Source organism: Branchiostoma floridae, chromosome 1 (genome assembly GCF_000003815.2).
Source record: "Branchiostoma floridae strain S238N-H82 chromosome 1, Bfl_VNyyK, whole genome shotgun sequence".
NCBI classification, from domain to species: Eukaryota; Metazoa; Chordata; class Leptocardii; order Amphioxiformes; family Branchiostomatidae; genus Branchiostoma; species Branchiostoma floridae.
Window position 1 is genome coordinate 21,607,452 of NC_049979.1, and position 16,085 is coordinate 21,623,536.

General features: G+C 39.6%; 1 protein-coding gene across 2 annotated transcripts in view; it reads right to left on the reverse strand.

Moving 5' to 3' along the window:
• LOC118426394 (angiopoietin-related protein 7-like) overlaps positions 1 to 16,085 on the reverse strand; it is a 59,540-nt gene that overhangs the window by 34,057 nt on the left and 9,398 nt on the right. The gene's annotated exons all lie outside the window — the stretch shown is intronic.

The window sequence follows — 16,085 nt, forward strand, 5'->3', positions numbered from 1 at the left end:
AAGAAACCCATTTAATTGACTCCTACCTCATTACAACGTCTCTATAGTCTATTAAGAAAGCATCTGGTTGTGGTATACGAGTGTACCTTACAACATTGCGGTGACATAGAGTACATTTGGGATCTCTATTTTGCTAGCGTTCATCGTGTTGGATTATAGGGTTAATGATATGGGCGGGTATGAGATTTTCCTTGGATATATTGGGTTGGGTATACATGTATATTAATAGTTTAACCCGATATCTGTATCCGAAATAAAGTTTGACATCATTCCAGCCTCAATTAAGCTCCCAGAGAAAGTCTGAAGCAACTTTTCTGCAGCCATGATTAAAACTTTAAAGTTACCCCAAACAAGAAGGTACATGTAAATGCCCAGCTGAATGGAAACGTTTATCTGTTTATATGTATAGTATATGTGTTGGTCTTTGGCTGTTTCACCCCAAACATACCAGAGCCTTCAAAATGTTTCCAGCTACCCGATGGACCCTAGCACAAATTTGCCTACTATTGCTTTTCTGAGGGATTCGACCCTTTGCAAGAGACATACAGTGTACGAACTGATATTGGAGCGATGAAAATCCTCATAGAATCGTTTTCCACCATGTTCGCATCATTTCTGATGCAATAGAAAATGTGATATACACACAGACCCACGAAACCAAGGTCCCTTTTATATATTTTATATTGACCGCGAAATGCCAAAATCTAAAACAAGACTGAGCAAGAGATTCTACAAATCCATTTCAAGACCGCAATCAAAAACAGAACATTAACAAAATTCCTTCCAAGGCCAGGCACTCTGTTTGGCATTGTAACAACACAACAGACATGTGTTATGCAGTTTAGATATAAACATGGCACTAACATTTGGTATGTATCTTAAAGTTCTCCAGTAAACAAAGATGGTTCTTTTTGTTAGATAACCTAACGCAAGTTGGTATAAAATACCCACCCTTTCCATGAATACATGAGATACAAAGACGACCATTCCCACACTTGAGATCAACATATTAGGTGAGTTTGAGCAAGTGCGGTAACAAATTGTCGTACCACCTGTGGTTATCGAGGGAAATATCAGGTAGCTAATTACACATTCTCCACACGTACCTTGAAAGGTTCTTCTAAGGTCTTAATATCCCATAGTTTCCCAGTTTCCAGCCATCGGGGTAGAAGGCAGAACTGGAGTCCGTCGCGGCGGTAGGCAGGTGTGTTGTGGTTGTGTGTTGTGGTTGAAACTACCTAATCGAAGCTTATATCCTGTCGAGGTCGTCTCTCCCGTCACGCATGTGATGCCTGGCGCCCTCCGACCTAACCCAACCCCTCCACGCTTCGTCCTACCGTCTGTTGACGATCTCAGAGGAAAAACTAGTCTCGTGGGACTGTGAAGACCAGCGCGTGTCTCGGTGCGCGTGTGAGTGCGCTTGTATGTGCTCGTAGTAAAACATTGCAGCGACACAAAGAGAAAATTAGAGTGTACCTAATCCTATAATGATACGAGTCTTACACAGGAGCTGCAAATCCGGAACTTCAAGTGAATACCAGTATCTGGATGTAGGTTAGGATAATTAAGACTCTAATCCTGTGGGTTTAGTGCGAGTATGGTATCTCTTTTTTGTCTCAACACATTATCACAAAGATGTAGATATAAACCTAACCGCAGGCGTGGTATGACCTGTTGAAGCATTGTTTGGTGAAGAAGTGTTTATTGTGGCAACAAAACGGCACCGTTTAGCTTGTTTGTTATCTGTGTAGAATTGTCCTGATACGTAATCCCCAAAACAGTGTGTGCATTCTGTACATTGCAAGTACGATTTACTACTTCAGGCGTTTTAATAACTGGCCCTTTCAACAGTAAGGACAAAAAATTTGACACTTCAAAAATTTCATAGATGAAGAACTAAACCTTTTCTACGTTTTTTTTTGGTGATTTGATGTTTCTGTTATTTGCATCGTGCTTCATTGCCTAATTATAACAGGTCTTACAAAAACAAATGAGGGGGGGGGCGTACATGCAAGAAAAGTATGTCATGATACATATGACAGATTGTAGTTCGATCCATGGCTGTTAATCATATATATCGAGGTACATGTCTGTCATTTTTTTACTTATTGTCAAGAGTTAGCTGTGACCGATAATCGATTTTTAATGATTCTGTAGCATGGGTTTCGGGCCATGTGGAAATAAAGGAGAAATTATGGTCACTTGTTGACCTGATTAATTGTAATTGGTGACTTTCCCTACTCTTGAGCCGTTCCTCTTTGCCGCAGAAAAGACAAATAAACCATATAATTCCTTACTTAATATAGGACTGTTGCATTGATGGTCCTAACGCACTTGGAGTCCGGCCCCAAAGGTACAGATAAAGTCACATATATCATATAAAATGTACATCAACTAACCCGTGCAACTGTGACGTCCCTTTGTTCAATATGTCATTGTCTTAGCTTCTCAAAGATACTATAGTAAAGCTTTATATTTTATCACATAAGATGATGCACCATTTTTTTTTTGTTTAGACGATTTAGTCTTCGGCTTCAGGTAGGTTTCAACTTCAAAAGAAAGTTCCAACTATATTAGGATCGATAGCAACGTTTCAGTGTGGTAACTTGTTCAATCTATTTCTAACAGTAGACATTTGTATTGAAAATGTACCACAAATGCGTGTGATTTATTGTGTTGCGTATTGGGGCCCATTAAGATCTACACAGACCGGGCGTGTAGCCAGATTAATGTTGTGCTGTTCACGTTTTTAACACGTTGGCAACTAGCCCGTGTTTCGCCATGGAACGTTGTTCAGTTCAGCAGTTTTTTTCTTGGACGGGATCAAAGGTACGAAACAGCTCGTCGCCCAACCAAATTATATATTCAATTAGCACAATTTGTCGTATTGATTCTTGGATCGACACCAGTCAGTTCGGGCTAGCCGGATCCAACCTCCGCTTTTGGGTCAGACGTTCCAGAGAACCCCAGGGCAAAGGCACTTCGATTTTTTGAACCCCTCTGAAGGGTTTTCTTTGACGCGAATGACGACTAAACAATCACGTTCGTTCCGTCAGTCATTCAGCCAGGCCATGTCGATCCATTAATGTCAGAGGGTACTGCTGTACCAAAGCCGTACTTTCCATTACTCTGGTACGCCCTTTCTTCCTCCGGGGCGGGCGTATCGATTTGATGTCCGACAACGATCACCGATTGGCGGCGAGGCGGAGGTTTAAAAAGTGACCGTTGAGACCTCCATGACGGGCATTTCTCGGGTGTCATCATTTCTATGGCGTCCTGGGGTGGTAATCAATACGGCAATGTGGCTTATTGACAACCCCGAGTGCAACATGTCAATACCCACCCGCTGAGAAGCGTGCGGTATTATTCTATTGTCAAAGGCAAAATTGTGAAGGCCCAAACAATTGAGGCAATTATTGGATATTTGTGAAGAAAATTGCGGGATCAATTGAAGGTAACATAAGGTGGTCATACCAATTGTACCCACGAAAGCATACATCACTTGTAGATAATCTTGCATCTTGACATACCAGTCACTTCTAGATAATGAGTACTGGGGAATCGATCTTTTCACTTAAGGTATCATCGGCAAGAGCAAAATGATCGGTCATCTCTTGGAGGACTAACTTAAGGGGGCGAGGAAGCCAAGTCACGAATGGTGGCGCGGAAAACCAATATCCTATTTGAATTGACTGTCTGGATAGAAGAAAATGTTCACTTATTTTCTAGTGAATTGCAATTACTAAAAAAGTTCCTGTAGGATGTTTCAATTTAATATTACAAAATACTGTCGTGCAATTATTTTCTTCTTCTATTCATATCAATTATCTTAGCATCCAAACGATTTAAAATTAATTGTTCAGGATGTTATTAAGAAAATAGAATTCACGTCTTTTAATCCGACCCCTCTGTGTATGAAAATAGAAATAATAATACAATGTTACCATTATTTCAAAATCTTTTTCAGCAAAAAAATACACAGTGAAACATATGATGCTTATAAACATTTAAGTTAATATTGAAACTAATCTTTAAGTCTTACAATATTTTTGTTGCAATTTAAGTTAGTATTTTAATATCTGGTAATAATTATAATACTGACAGTAATAATGATATTAACGTCAATTTCGTAAAGACATCTCTTGTTGGGAGTGATTGTTAGCACAATGTATATTTGATATTTTATTGAGTATAGCAAGAATCCAGATGGGGTTGCATAATGCACATATTGAATGATCTTATATAAAACAAATCCATTTACACTGTCAGATCGATTCGTCACAAAATAATAGTTCAGATGGTAAATATACATCGTTAAAACAAATATATGCAGGGCTATGAATGCTGTGCGTTTTTTAATTAGTTTTGCTACATACATTTGCACGAGTTCACATCGATCAGTTTGTTTTGGACGACTCTAAAATGCACAGTTGATAATAAAAACTATTGTAGTAATATTATAGATTTTTTCATGTCACATTTTATGCCATATGTGGATACATTTCTGCCATAGGCATAACGAATTGAAGGCCAAATCTTTGCCAGTATACGGATATTATGGTGGATGCATTTCTGCTTGCAAACAAAAAATGTGATTTTGCTTATTTGACAGTTGTGGAGGCCTACGCTATACATCATCAAATTTAGACAAAGTCATATGGTTAATTGATCAGCAAGAGGGACAAGGGGTTTTAAATCACTTTGCATGATTAGCTTTTGAGTCTGTAGGCCATTAAATAACACAATAATAAAATCAAAGAATGAAATGAATATACATTATATTGATCAGTTTGCAATTGATATAAATGGCTGTTGTAAAGTTGTTGCAACCATTTGTCATTGGTAGAGCCTTTGTCTTTTTTTTTGCCGCGCTCTATTAGATACAGACATATGCACAATCGATTTTTGCGACAATGTTACATTTATCAAACAGAAACTTTAACTTAGTTCGCAAGTAATGGGACTGCTATGCCCTGCAGTTAGTGGCTTGGTTCCACAACTACTCCTTGGACAGTTCATAATGAGATTTGAAACTAAAAGTATGATTGCTTGGTCTCTTTAAAGTGCCTAAGGCAGCAATGTAAGGCCTCTGTACCATACAGTCAGAGAAGCGCCAAGGGTACCACAAGGAGGAATTCTGGGCCCACTAAACTCCCTTAAGTTTGAATGCGTATGTCATGTTCACTTTGATGTCCGGAATGGCATCTAACAGAAGTGTATATATTTTATACAAACGTAAATGTTCGTTGGATGGTACTTAGTATCATGATTGAATACGATCAGGAATCGGAACTGTTTGAACACTTTGAACCATATTTTGTGAATCATTTGTCAACTTGTTTTCGACGCAAGGGAGAGGAAAGGATGATTTGATCACAGGTAACATGATAACGCAATGGGGAATTACGTCTCCTTTCATGTAGACAACGCCTCTTCTTCATTGTCAGTTTTGTTTCATAGAAAAATCATCATCACGAAAAGCAATCCTCACACGGCCGTCTCTCGTGATATGTTCACATTTTGATTTGTATTTCTCCTATAACGTTACAACAAATGGTTTGGTATCCGCAGATTTTGCTGAGCATTTCCTTTCAACTGTATGTATGTAATATAAATGGCTTTATTCATCTCTTGACAAATGTTACAATACATTACACCAACTCTCAGACAGCATGGCTGATTCTAGACAGTCAACATATATATATATATGTGTGTGTGTGTGTGTGTGTGTGTGTGTGTGTGTGTATGTGTGTGTGTAAGGACAAAGACAAATAGTGAATTCTAGCGTTATTTATACAATTCAGTAAACATCATCGTCAAAGATCCTGAAATTACATGAATAGATGAATTACATGCTTTAACTAGAATATATTACGTTCAAGTGTGTAAGTTTACATCGATCGCTACTTTGAGTACATTCCATTTTGTCACGACTAGGATGCAATGACTAAAAGGCAATAACACGCTTAACGCGCTACTCTCCATTAATAGTAAGAGGTAGTTAACCCTTTGACACTACAGCTTATAGTGTATCCAACACAACCTTCATGTTGTGAGACAAGTCAAGTGTTTTAGAGGCTAATGACCACACAGTAGACGTTAATGTCATGTAGGCATTCATTCTTCATAACCACCAGACAGCTACCTTCCGAAAGGTGTGATTTAAGCCAGCCAGATGGTCTAAGCACTCTTTTATCATGCTTAAGAAGCTACTAGTCTCGATTGATTGTAACATATCATCTCGGTGCGATCTCTACAAGTTAGGTGTCTCTACCGTAAGCCTAAAATGACTTTAAATCTACTTGTAAGTGTTGTGTAAACTTATACACAGATTAAACGAGTTGTAAAGTCTACGACAATGAAAACTAACGCTAACTTATGTACATTAGCCAGGCCATATCCAATCGTATGCCAATGCTATACCCAGTGATAAGCCTCCTCTTGCCAACGCTGTACAGATCTTATGGAACTTCCAGGAAAAATCTGCTAAACATTTTCGAAGGATAATATATTCCCATTTTAAAGACTCAGCGATATCTAAACACCAGTAGGAGGTTGCACGTTCACGCATACACGTCTAAATGCCAAAGCTTGGAGCAGGATGAATCTTCTATTTAGCCTGAAAACTACGGAAAACACAGAGTGACTGACACGTTAGCCACTGTGTATCAATAAACAATTACAAGCTCGAAACAAGCTAATCGCAAAAGTGGAGCATGGCAGAATTTAGGGCACCACATTAACCTGAAAAAGTCATTATTGACTGAAAGCAGACGGTGGAAGTGGAGGGCAAGACCCCTGTGCCAGGCAGAGTAGCGCCAGGGGTTCCCCAAAGAGTAGTCCAGGGACCATTACTCTTCCTTTTGTTTGTAAATGATCTATTAGACCCACTTAAAGCTAAATGCAGGGTTATTTGCAAATGGCTGTTAAAGACAAAGGATTCCTGGAAGTCAGGTGCTCGAGGTTGCAAAGAATAACATTGTGTACTAGAGCAGGTACTAAAGTGATTGAATATACACCAAAACATTTTAGTGTCTTCCTCCCTTGATGAAATCTATACAAAATCTTTCTCGTCTATGTCCATACCTTTAACACGGGTTGCTTACAATGAAAATACCAGATAAACGAACGAAAGAAATTTGTCGCAGTGGAAAGAAAATAACATAATATATACTTATAATGGACAAGGCACTAGATAATATATAATACAGGTACCTAGGTGGCAACGATTGGAAGAGCACTGTCAAACTTCAAAAGCCTGATGTAATGCCAACTGAGATGATTTAATGTAATGTACCAAAGATTTGTCTAGATGACTGATGACAGCCTAAGCAGATGACATGATGTTCTCAGTATCTTATCTGTCTATAGACAAGTTACTTCGAGTCGTAGCCATTTTAGACATTTGTCGATGCGTTTTATTGAGCTGTCTAGACTACAAGACTGTGATTCGTAAAAAGTCTAAGATTTTTATTGTATCTTAAATATATGGCATCAATTCATTTACAATGTTTCCGTATATCTACTTATCCGTTATGCCAGCATTGAACGTATCGCTGAACACAACACTAAAATGTAATCCAATACTAAAAGTAATACTATACAATAGTTTTGCTTAGGTCGCTATATATCTGCAGAAACGACAATTGAACCCTCAAAAGTATTTATTTTACGTCTTTGACAATGAGAAGTATCGATCTAGGTGCAGTGTCCTCACTATCGTCAACATCAGCAACTAAAATCGTTCTGTACACAGGCATGATGGATGCAGGGATCGGTTAATGGTACGCATATCTATATAGAGGGGTGCTTAGTGGTCTTGGCAACTATCACTAGCTAATATGTTGAGCATTACATGAGGTAGACGACGATTTCCAAAAACGGCACTGAAGATTACGTTACGTACACAATAATTGCGATTTGATGGCTCTGAGATAGTGTCAACTCATCACTGACTGAAAATGCATTTATTTTGACATTGATGCTACGTCAATTCTACGTTAAGGAAGCATGCTTTTGATCTATTCCCAGTTGTGCAGTTTTGAGACGTTAACGTTCAGAGCTCGGTTGATGCCAAGATACAACATCCAGCTAACAATGAGCAGAATCTGGTGAAGTGTGACTGACTAGAATGTGGGTAACGTCTGTACTGTTTGCTGTAGTATTTTTGCGGGCGGGTCCATTATAGCCACACATAAAGTCACGGACTGTTTGGAAAATTCAACAGTTTTGATACGTTAACATTCAGAGCCCTGTTGATGACAAGATTCAGCATCCAGTTGAGGATCGACAACGATGAGCGGAATCTAGTGAGGCGTGACCCATCCGTCTACGCCGGCCTAAAGTGTTTGTAGCGTCACTCAAAATCAACGTACCGTGACATTGCTGTAGAGGTTTTTCGGGTCCCTGCTTACGGTATCCAGAAACGAAGTCACGAATTGTATGGGATATTACATGGGACCTGATGAAGGGCGATTAGGTCTGCTTCGCCGCCTCGAACAAAGATGTTCCTCTTTCTTCTGCGGCTTACCCTGACAAGATCCGCCTCTAGCCGCAATTTTTCTGGTCAGGCTCCGATTAGCTTCATCGCCGATCACTTGGAGGCAAAAATATTCATTTGTGCAAACATGTACTAAATATTGTCAGCCTGTGACAATGATGCCAGCTGCAATAATGACTTAGTTGAAGACTTAACAATCTTGTTAGGGTAACCAATTAGCGGTTGTTCTAGGTCTACCGTTTGCATGGAAGTAGCATCTGGGCACAGTATGGATACAGCGATAATAATTGTTGTGATCGAGTAGCATTTCTCAACAAGTCTTGTTTGAATTGATACCTGAGCTATATCTGCTTAAGCTTGTAGAAAGACCAAGTTGCTAGTGTCCACATCCCGTCATGTCAAATATGATTTAGGGTTAGGTCGAAAACAAATTCCTTCAGATACTTAAAATAGAATATCCACGGGCATAAATGAAGATAAAACCTTCTTTTGGTCAAGACGGGGGACAGTACCGACTCCCAACATTTCTTTGATACGCTGCTGATCTCACATGTCCATTAAGGCTCGTGTCCAGAGCAATTGAGTCAGATAGCTGAAGAGGAATGAATGATCTAGTCCAACAATTGAATATCTCCATCTGTGTGGCTTTGTGAGTTAGTGAGGGAGCGAACGTCTCATGACAACTAATATATTGATTATAAAAAAATATGGTTCAATGGTAATTAAGTTCATTTGACACTCGAAATGTGCATTCTTTACCTACTGATCAATATTTTGTCTATAAAAACAGGGAAGAACACTTACACAATGTTTTTGTTCTCTTTGTGTCTTCTTGATAATAAGAAAATTCCCTCAAAGTCCCTTGACAGCCATCAATTAGGGTCTGCACCAGCGTTCCCTTCCATTATACCTCAGCCACGCCACACTAATGTACCTTTCTCAACGCAAAGTTATTTTTATCTTCCTAGGGGAGCGCAATTCTTGATGTAGAAAGCGATTACTTGATGACTTCCTTGGCAAAGGCATCAAATGCAATACCACAAGGAGCTACGGGAAACTTAATGGTGACCGCTCGGGACTACAACATTCTAAAGTAACGTATTGATTGGTGTGTCAACAACCCATTTTCACTTGGGCTGTATTCCGAATCTTCTCTTAGGACTGTATGATTCTTAGAAATTAACAAATAAAGTTTAGTTCCTAGAAGGTTCTACTTAAAGAAAAACTTTATGTAAGACTAAGGATAATTACTTCAATTTTTTGTTAATTACGTTTAGTAAGAGAGACCTCCAAGATCTTTGCAATATATTTGATGCAAAGTTTTACCTCGAACAGTTGCTTTGCATGATCCGACCATACGTATATCATTTGCGATTGAGATAAAGGTATATACAGTCCTCCCTTTTTGAGACCGTAGGGCCATTTTGTCCATCCACTGTATCTAGGACTTGGTATTGGAAAGCGGAGCCCCTCCCTCTTCTTCCAGCGTATTTCACATCCGAAACCGAAGTTAAATATATCCAGTTTTACACCTGGGTGGAGTGCTAAAGTTCGTGTGGAATCCCATTCCCAGAGATACAACGTATAACCATGAATTCCAGGAATTACATCAATGACCTTAACATCTCTTGTCCACTATTCCAGACACTAGGCATTGGACGCCAAAAAAGGAGATTGAGACTAGCCAATAAAGTACTTGTGGTCACCTTCTGTGCAAGTCCAGTACAGTCGAAACACGAGTCTCCTTGGAAGTAAATTGCTCTCTGGCGCCGACCCGACAAGGCAGGAAATGGTTCTCTTGTTGGAGGAGGCATAGGGCTATTATTTCGACTTCTCGGAGATGGATTGGTGCACAATTTATAAAAAGCTATATAGTCCCCTGCGGACCCATGGAAAAGTCAGTAACGACGTAAATGTCAAGGGAAAAGTAGTGAAAAGACAGATCTCTTTCAGATCTCAGAATGCTGTACACAACTCAGAAATACAGCATAAATGTCTTACAAAAAAACAAGCACCTAATAAAGGAAAAGATTTCTGTTTCGTTGCATTCATCGATTGCCACAGTCGGCCAGCAGATCTCACATAAGACGTGCACATACAGCCCGTGTCCTCCAGGGAACGTAACAAAAGTTAGTACCTGATGTTGCCATAGGGCTTGTCACTTTCGTTAATATTTTCGCCGTGTTTGTTGGTGTTCCCTCAGTTATTTCAGAATACTGTGCACGCCTCAGCTTACCACCACAGAGGGACAGGAAGTAAAGGGCAAATTTGAGAGTTTTGGGAGGGACAAGAAGAGGAGTTTATCAGTTCAGTTCAGTTCGTATATGGCAAAATAAGTCATTTGTCAACCATGTCTAATGATTGAAAGACATTCCAGGTTAAGGGGTCAATGGAAGAGTCTACTAATTCATCGGAACGTACTGTTATTGATCCGTTTTGTTAGTATTTGCACAGTTTAAAAGTACGTTGATATGCATGTACACATTTCCTGAATATCATTAGCAATATCAATGATTAAAAGGAAGAGAGAATCTAAATACATTGCAGAGGTATGAAATCCTCGAACTCCTGCTCTCTTTGCTGATGCTCTTGTACCCCTTTACGAAACGTTTGTATGGAAGAACACGCCAATTTGAGTGTCTGGCTGGGGTTTTGAAAGACGTTCAAAAATGTCATTGCAAGTTCTTAGGGATCTTAGTAACTTGGCTCTTTTACCACCCATGACACACTACACCTTATAGGGAAGGTCATTTTATGTACGAATTCCTCCACCTTAAAGCTCTAAGTACTGGCAGCATGATAGGTGGCGATGGTAATCCAGAGAAATGGACCGTGGCAACTTTGTCCGCAACCAAATTACCCGTCCCCCTTCCCAATTTGGAGGATCAGGGACGAATTATTGCGATAATTATTACCGATGCCCCGACCCTATCCCTCTGGTACTTGCACATTATTGAGGCACACCTGATGTGTTCCGCTTCGATTACATCAGGGTAGGACCGACAATGGTGCCACGGTTCACTAACGCTCGAGATGACAGTTGACATACGCTAGGAAACAACCCTGAGCGCCGAACATGCGGTTTCATATTTCCCAAGGTCAATTGCGTTGACATCGGTAAACGGTTATTGATGCCCTGCGGGAGAAATATCAGCTTTTAGCGTCAATGTTTAACATTATGGCCCCCTCAGCAGTCCGCTCAAACTCATCAAGTGATTAATTATGCATAGCCCGGCCTATGGCGAGGATTTTCCAGCCGTTGATTTCCATCTATTCCAAACGAACCGTTCAATGCAGTAAAGGCGATTGTCCATTTGTCTTGGATAGCTAAACTTCAAAGTCTGCAGTGTCCAGATACTAGTTTTTTTTAGGATGTGAAAGTTGTGGGAGTGTATGAAAATTAGAACTGTTTGTTACATAGTGAAACGGGAGGCTGGTCTTTTGTTTTTGTGTGTTTCTCCCCTTTTTGTTCACGTGCCTTGCACCAAACAAGCTGAGACACTGACAGGAAGTTAGGTCAAAGATCCCAAAATAGGTTATCAAAGGTCATTTCTTTTCTTCAATTCTTCAATTTCCTACTCTTATGAATGTCTACTGCATTATGGGAGCCAATGGGAAAATTCGAACACAGAAATATCCCTATATTCACAATAATGAATTTAACAAGATAGTCACTAAAACTCCACATTTTACAGAGGTATGAGCTTTTCAATGTTTTGTTGTTTTTTGTGCTTGCCCTTGGCCTCAGAAGGTTCACTTATCCTAATAATGTTGGAGCTTTGTTAACAGAGCATTCCCCGGTGGTGCAAAACCAGTTTTCCCATAATGTTTATACAGTATTCGGATTGCCATCTGCTTATAATTATGTCATTTATTACACTTTTGAGCTGTTGCATGCATACAAAGTGCGTACGACATCTACATATAGCATAGTACAGCCACGCATTTCAAAGTTTGAGTACCAAGAAGGATCAGAGACACACGTATTTTGTATGACATTAAACAGACCAGCGTGGTGCATCATCAAATTATTAATGGAGAAATGGGAGTCGGCACAGAGCGTACAAAACCGGCATACGACGAGGAACAAACAGCTCTCATGTAACTGTCGCAATCAGCGTCGCTAATGTGGATATGCGACACATCGGGACAATGATGACACCCAGTGGTGAGATCCGCACAATCATGCAGATGATGAATACTCCACTGTGTGTCGTTCTCTATGGCATAAGACTGGAACATCAGTCTTGTTGGTGTAATTAGTTCTTGCACACACACACACCCCATCAGTGTACCATGTGATCGGTACTTCACGCCTTGATAAGATGTAAGGTGACAAACCAAAACGCCCATGCTGTTTCATTAATACCTGCCTAAGGACCATAACCAAATACTCTTTAAGAAATCTAACAGGCTCTGCACCCTGCAACTTCTTTTATTTACTTAATCTAAGAGGTTATAAACGTGTAGAAAGGTAGCATTTGCAAGCAAATGCATAATGTCTAGCCTAAGACACTACTGTTCTATCTATTCTCACTCAGACCCAGCCATATGTATATGATGACTGTCTCATATAGCTCTGTCCTGCCACTTGCTAGATATTGGAGCTAAACACAACATGGTGTCTGCTTCCTTGGGCAAGATCATTGACCTTAAAATTATCAAAATTATTTACCTAGAACTGAAGAGGAAGAACCGTTGCAAAAACAGTATGTTCTCCTTCCCTGATTTTTTAAAAAATAAGCATAAGGTTTAGATATCATAGATAATACAAAATAATCGCAAATCATAACGACTGTCACAGTCTTTTTTTCTTCTCTTCTTTATATGTGCCAACGACGTGTCTACCTTACCAATAATAATCAATACTAGAAGCATTGTAAGCATTTTTCAAAATGTACCCGGACGGTTGATTGAACAATTTTATCCAGAAGCGGAACTACATGTCCAATTGACGGATACAAGATGTCTCGGCCTTATAGCTGATCGATCTTTGCAAAAGAACACTTTATCATTTTTATAACTTGTTTTGATTTTGACCTCCAAAATTGTGTTACTTGAATTCACTTGTGTGAATTCACTTCAATTCTGAAAATACATCCATTCATCACTGAAATGATATGTGTGATGAAGAGAGAGATGGTCTTATTTTTTATCTTTTTTTGTTCCCACCAATAAAATGGTGCCGCCACAGTGACTGATATATAGACCAGGTTCAACGTTTTATCTGATCAGCTTTTTACCACGAATAAAGGTCGAAGGAATCCGTGAAGGATTAAATATGAATCAACCCAGTAGAGCGTAGGATTGGTGCTTGATTAAAGGTAATAACTATTTCCCCAAAGCTCACGTCTCGTGGCTATACCGGGCGTCAGGAGCGATGGAAAAAATCGCTACTGTCACTATTATTAGGTTAGAAAATCCGTACCTATAAGTCCATGATGAAGTAGCAACTTCACAGCATTTTGTAGATGAATATATTCAGTTATGCGGAATGTATAGACAAGACCAACGCCATCTACCGGCAGGCTCGCCATACTGCAGGGTTCGAAAACTCAATATGTTTTGCGTAAACGTTAAGCATTGCTTGGACGGATTAGTTTTCCATGGATTCTAAAAATACGCGGATACAATCATACTCAAGAAAAAATAAACAAGAATGAATCTGTATTCCGACACAGGATTTACAGCTTTAGCTAATTTGTAGCTAATTTAGCACAGTGTAATTGCCTGTACATCGGTGACTCAATGAAACATAGCTAATTATGAATATGCTAATTCATATCGTTATGCACCAATTAATAGATTCATAGCCGGGCGTTAAGGCAGACACATGCCCCTCTTCAGACCCATTCGGGAATATCTACATCATGACTGATTGTCAATTGGACTCCCCTGTACCGCGGGCGTACTTCAAGGCCAAAGAAGTAGTAGAGGCGATCCTCAGGGACTAAACGGTGCCTTGTCTATATTGGCTCGTGCAGATCAAGAAAGCTGACTCATTATTCGCAAATGTCCTTTACGAGACTGGAGTCCAATCCTAATCTACGCCACTGGCGAATCAGTCACTCTAGTAAGAAATGAAACCAAGACGCCATTACAGAAATCCTGTCTTAATTCAACTACAGCATTATGGGTGGGTGGGTACCGCTATGATGTACCGGTACAAAACATTATTTTCGGTGTTCGAACGGTCCGAGAAAACCGGACCTAAAAAAATTCAGTAGACCGGATTTTGGAACGACAAGAAAACGAACTTCTTTATGATATATCAACAGGCTTTCACGTGGTTGTGGGCTTACCACCGGTTCAGTAAGATAACAAGAGCAAAGTAAAGTAGAGTTAAGAGTAATTTTTACCAAATTTCCATAGTGAAACTTTGTCTCAAGACGTCGACGGCCCCTTTCAGTTGACCTTAAACGTTTTCAGTCCTAGACACGTGTCAAAGGCGACAGAATGTCTATTACGTCCACTACCACCTAGGGTCCAGACCGCAAGTTTCCAAGTTCACGTTCGTCTGGACCTTAGCCGGACCCTCTGTCTGGATTTTCTATTCCAGTACTCACCCCTATACCAAGCATCTTTCAAAGAACATGCGTCCTCTGACCGCGCAACCACCCACCACCCCCCTCCCGAGTTTTCTGCGTCGAACAAAGGTAGACATCAATGCAGTGCGATACGCAAGATTGCAGTTACTCAATCAACTGGATAGATTTTGAACAACGGGCAGACGTTTCAGGTCGCATCTACTACATTTTGTCATTGACTGAACAAGGTCCATTGTTACCAGATTTTTGTCAGTATGAATTGACATGCAACTCAAGTGAAGAAAAATTCTAGATGAGCCTTTATTATGATTTTTTCCCCAGCAACGATAAACGGTGAAATCTCCGAGCCTCCATTCCTAGCTTGCCTAAAGAGCTACTACTCAATAAACCTTAGCTTTATTACAACATTGAGCACAAATAAATCTTCATATCGTGTGGCTTAATACACCATCTGTAGCCTAAATTATCACTACTAGCCCAGGAGACGGTTGTCTCATTAGGTACCCACAGCCAGTTTATATTTTACAAAAGCTTTTACCTCTTTACACCTACATATCATCATCTTATCTGTAACACGTACAGCTAGATATTCCAGAAAGAGCAAAGTAAGGCTCATTTTAAAGTAATGTTGCACATGGAGAAGTAAACAAATGACAGAATTAAAGATAGCAAATGAATCGATTTTTGTATACCATGTATGTATTAGGGGCTTGCCAATATCTCGGTGATTAAACTGGTTATTGCAAAGTAATATAGGATATATCAAGGGAATGGCAGATATGTATCATTCATTACCTATAAAACGTTTATCCCGCATAACATAAGGTAGATAATTTGGTTGGTAACGTGGGTATCGTTTTACACTGATATATAGGCGATATACATAGGCTGTGATAATAATGATAATAATAAAAATACATATGAAAACGTATTTTAGTTTCAGAAAACGTATTCTAAATCAGATATTGCATATTTCACGTATTTCTTTCACACGGCAATGAATTAACATGTAATGTAGTGTCCCATTCCAACTGGAA